Here is a 5,270-nt window from a genome sequence, read left to right as displayed (position 1 = left end):
CAAAACTGAATTGACGATTGGGATGTTCACTGCCTTAGGCTGGGGGGGGGGTGCAGGTGATTGGGTCATGAGGGTGCCACCCTTATAAATGGGATTGTGTCCTCAAAACAGAGACCCCAGAGAGCTAGTTTGTCCCTTCCACAATGTGAGGACAGGGCAAGAAAGCACTGTTTTACAGAACAGAATGAGCTCTCCTCAGAGACTGAATCTATAAGCACCGTGACCGTGGACTTTCCAGCCTCCAGAGCTGTGAGCAATAATTAACCTGGTCTAAGTCGTTTTGTTATAGTAACCCAGACAGACTAAGACACTGCTGGTGGAAGAAAGGAGTGGGACACCCGGGGTCCTTTTCCCATCCAGCCCACACTCACAAGGGGCCCACTTAAAAGAAAAAGTTCTCAGCCATTTTGCTCAAATCAAAGGGAGGGTTCCTTTAGTGGATTTGGCTTTATAAAACAAGGGCTGCTCAGAATAAACTGGGTATGGTGGGAAGAGGGCTATTTATGAGCAGGAATTTTTACTGCACTCTCAAAATCACCCACTAAAGGTGCCTGCCCATTTACTCTCAAACAGACACTCACCTGTTTATGGCTTTCTGCTTTCTCCAGTGTAGTCATGCCCAGACACTGGGATTTCATAGAGTCTTAAAAAAAGAACAATAGGATTCCAAGTCAGTATGGTCAGTCTGGTTTGCCAAGTAAGAATGCTTGAAATGCTGGGCATGGTGGCACAAACTTGTAATCCCAGTGACTCCGGAGGCTAAGGCAGGAGGATCACAAGTCAGAGGCCAGCCCGGGCAATTTAGTGAGATCCTTATTGAAAATAAAAAATTAAAGGGGCTGGCTGGGGATGTAGCTCATTAATAAAGTGGCTCATCTCCAGTAACGAAAGGAAGGAAGGAAGGAAGGGAGGGAGGGAGGGAGGCAGGGGAAGAGAAAAGAAAAGGAAGCCTCAAACAACCACCAGGGCCGATTACTATCAACATTATTTCATGAAAGCAAGGTGGTTTACTATGAAACAGAGAATGGACATTATGCCATGTTAAGGTAGTTCTTGAATTGAAGAAATTTAATTTTATGTTGTTAGTTTCCTCACACCAAGGACTGATGAATACTTGGTCCTGAACTGACACAGACCCGCAGACCGGAATTGGGAACCATGACTCAGGATATCAGCACATTTGGCCAAAACTAATCAGCCACATCCACTTTACAGGTAATGGTGAACAAAATTCACTGTGTGTGCATTTACTCATTTGGACATCCCAAAGAGGTTGGGAAGTTTCCAAAAGTAGAAATAAACACACCTGCTCGGGAGGCCCAAATCCCCCACCTGAGGACTGGGGGATCTCAGGCCCATCACTGGACCTCTCTGGGCTGCTTTTGCCACAGCTACAAAAACGGAGAGACGGCAAAAACAGACTAGGTTGTTTTAAGCATGAAATGAGGATCAGTAGCCCAGTGCCATGGTGCACACCTATGATCCCAGAGGATCACAAGTTCGAAGCCAGCCTCAGCAACTTGGCAAAGCCCTAAGCAACTTAGCAAGACTCTGTCTGAAAATCAAAAATAAAAACGGCTGGGAATGTGGCTCAGTAGTGAATTGTGCCTGCGTTCAATGCTCAGTACCTAAAAAATAAATAAGTAAATGAGAATTAGCCAAAGGTCTCTGTTTCAACAAACCAGTGATTTGTCACTAGAACTGTCTGGAAACGGTTACTAGAACTATATTTTGTAACTACAATCGTTACTAAGACCCCTAAAATACGAAAGATCAAAAGTTTCTACCTTTTCCTTGGAAGAGGTCATGGTCTATAGGAGGCCCCTGTAAAAGACGGCCAGGAACAGCCAAACCAGCGTTAGGATAGAGACGAATGCTGTAGTGGAAGCCAAGGGGGCTTTGGAGGGTTGAGAATAAAGAAAAGAGAATAAGGAAAAGTCTCTCGGGGGCTGAGGACTGAGCACACTCTCAAGGGACACAAGATCAAAACAAAACAATAATAACCAATAAGGCTCTGGAATGAGAATGTGCTGCACCTAAAATGCCCACGTCTGGCAGGCTAGCGCCCTCCTGTGAGCCGGGGTCAGCTGCTGACTGATTGAAGGGATGGCTTTTATCACAGCAGTCATTTCCCCTGGCCTCCCAGCCGCCATTCTATTCTGGTTGCTTGAGGAAATCCTTCCCTGGCAATTCTGACTTGAAGAAGTGAGCTTTCGGTTCAAAAGAAAAGAGAAGTTGCAGTAGGTGGTTTTTAGGAAATCCTGAACATAAAACTGTTTGGGAAAGCCAGCTATCAGAGGACTGAGTCCCAGGGGTACTTGGCCCCTCACTGCTCAGGGTGGTCCTCTGATGAGCAGTGTGGCGTCACCCTGGAACTCAGCCCAGCCAACGATATTGATGAAAGTCTACATTTTAACAAGATCCCTAGAGCACACTGGGGTTCAGAATCACCACCAATGCCCAATTCTTGGAGAATTAAAAAAAAAAAAAACAACATCCCAAAGTGACGAGCGTGAAAACCCTTCATCCTGACTTGGATTGACCTAACCTGAGCTTGATGGTATTTATTGCTGTCTGTGTGTTACAGGTTCATGGCTGACACACAGAGAAGGGCTCTATGCTACTCACCCCCCCACCACCATGACCTTATTTATATCTCCAGACCACCTATAATTTCTGTGTCTTTGTTTTTACTTTTCTAAAACAAAGCTCAGAGACATTACATGGCTTGCTGGGATCACTTCGGTCCTCAGGTTCAAGTTCAGGACTCCTGCATTGAGCCAAGAAGCCCATCACATAAAGGTCATGAGGGCTCCACCCTTACGAGTGGGATTGTGTGGGGCTGAGAAGGTGGTCCCCTTGGAGGGCTCAGCCTCCATGTGGCCCAGGTGCAGTCAATGTCAGAGCCTGCTGCTCCTGTCTTCAGACCCCGAGTCTCATTACCAGCACCATTCAGTCCGCGGGTTCTAGACTCCCTGATAGGCCTTCTCCTCTACTTCAAATTCTTCATCCTTTAAGTCCTGTTTATATACAGCCATCAGAAGCCAGCTCTGGGGGTGCCTCATTGGCTAACTAAGACTTTGGCTCTTATCAGCAAGACCCCTAGGGGATTCCTCTTTTTATTCCTCATAAGCCTACTTCATGCCTCTTGGGGTTCAATCAAGTGGTTGAGACTGATGAATACCAGGGGCTCCTCCTGAACAAACCTGCAACAGTCTCTGGACAAGAGGCAAAAGCAATAAAGGGCAAGACTGGGGCTGGATGTCTGGCTCAGTGGCAGAGTGCTCACCTTGCACATGCAAGACCCTAGGTTCCATCCTCCACAAGGAGGTGGGGGGAGCAGCAGGGGCAAGGACTAAGTGAATTGTAAACATCCTAAGCCAGGCATGGTGGCACAATCCTGTAATCCCTAGGGAGGCTGAGGCAGGAGGAACGAAAGTTCAAACCCAGCCTCAGCAACTTAGTGAGGTCCTAAGCAACTCAGTGAGACCCTTTCTCAAAATCAAAAATAAATAAAGGGATGGGGATGTGGTTTAGTGAATAAGTGCGCCCCCAAGTTCAATTCCTGGTACCAAAAAATAATAAAATAAAACAAAACTTGGAAACATCCTGAAATTCAGAGGCTTGAGCAGACTGTCTGACAAAGGTAGGACTTGAGGAACAAGCCGGGGATCCTGCCTCTTGCCATAACATGGACTCCAAGGGTTTAAAAAGAAGGCTGAATGGCATCAGGAAGGGAATCCAGGCACCCTGGCTCTTCACAGGAAGAAGGAGGACTTCAATGTTGGTAGAATTACGTAGGCATTGTGCTAGGGGTTTTACATTTGGCACCTCTTTGACTTTCTTGTGACAATCCAAGGTCAGTATTATGACTCACATGTCACAAGAGGCTGAGTGAGGTTGTACCAAGGAAAATTGCCAAAGTCACACAACCAGTAACTGGCAGAGTCAGTTTCTACCCAGGGGCCACATTCCACTCTGCTATGGGGCTCAGAGAACTGCAAGGAGGGATCACAAAGAGATCAAGAAAGTTCAAAACAACTTTTTGAATCTCTGACATGATGACATGATGCTCAAAAAAGTTCAGATTTTGTAGGGCTGAGTGTAGTTCAGTGATAGATCACGTGCTTAGCATGATCAAGGGTTCAATTTCCAGCGCCCAAGTTTCAAATTTGGAGCATTTCCAATTTTTGGATCAGGAAGGGTCAACCAGGAAAGTCTACGCAAATATTCCAAAATCCCAAATCTGAAACACTTCTGTCCTCAAGCATTCTGGATATGGGATGCTCAACCTGTACTCTCTTGAATGGGTGTTGTGCAAATGCTTGCAAGAGCAAACATCTTGAAGAAGATTACATGGTAAACTTTAATTCCTTCCCCTCACTTCCCCCCCGCCCCAGTACCAGGGCCTTGCTTATGATAAAGAACTCTGCTACTGAATTATATCCCAGTTCTTTTTATTTCAATTTTTAAGACAGAGGCTCACTAAATTGCCCAGGCACACCTCCAACTTGCGATTCTCCTGCCTCAGCCTCCCAAGTAGCTAGGATTACAGGCATGAGCCACCATGCCCGGCTCCCGTTATTTTGGAGTACAATATTGTATAGCAGGTTGAATGGTGGCCCCTCAAATATATGCCTAAATCCTAAGTCCTGGAACTTGCGAACTGACCTTATTTAGAAGAAGAAAGTTTGCAGATGATTAAGTTCATGATCTCCAGATGAGATGGTCCTGGATTTAGGGTGGGCCCTAAATTCTGTCACAGTGTCCTTGACAGAGAGAGAGAGAGAGAGATTTAACAGAGATACAGGGAAGAAAACTCAAGAAGTCAGAGGCAGAGATTGGATTTCTGCAGCCAAACCAGGGAATATCTGCAAACTGGATGAGGCAGGGAAAAATTAATTCTCCCTGAAAGTCCTGGGAGGAAGTGGGCCCTGCTAACACTGTGATTTTGGACTCTGACCTCCAAAACTGAGAGAATAAATCCCTATTGCTTTAAGCCACCCAATTGTAGTGATTTATTATGGCAGCCCTGGGGAACTCGTTTACACCCAAATTAACAATCGTTCATTTTTTAACTATTATCTAAAAATCTATATTGGCACCAAGAGCCTATAAAACTCACTCTAAATCCATTCATTTTTGGATTGGGAAATCCAGATTTGGAAATCTATGTTCAAAGTATTGAGAATATACAGTAAAAATTTATATCTATCTAATATATATATATATATATATATATATATATATATATATATATATATATATAT

The 5,270-nt window shown here is 45.0% G+C and overlaps 1 long non-coding RNA gene across 2 annotated transcripts in view; it reads right to left on the bottom strand.

Moving 5' to 3' along the window:
- Window positions 1-5,270, bottom strand: part of LOC125619977 — a 37,408-nt gene that overhangs the window by 10,740 nt on the left and 21,398 nt on the right. For both annotated transcript variants that reach the window (XR_007351555.1, XR_007351556.1), the window contains exons 2-3: window positions 4,672-4,769; window positions 582-643 (exon numbers count right to left, since the gene is read on the bottom strand). This is a non-coding gene — a long non-coding RNA (uncharacterized LOC125619977). The remainder of the gene's footprint in view (window positions 1-581; window positions 644-4,671; window positions 4,770-5,270) is intronic.

This window comes from Marmota marmota, unplaced genomic scaffold, assembly GCF_001458135.2.
Source record: "Marmota marmota marmota unplaced genomic scaffold, marMar, whole genome shotgun sequence".
NCBI classification, from domain to species: Eukaryota; Metazoa; Chordata; class Mammalia; order Rodentia; family Sciuridae; genus Marmota; species Marmota marmota.
This window is presented reverse-complemented; position numbering and strand designations above follow the sequence as displayed.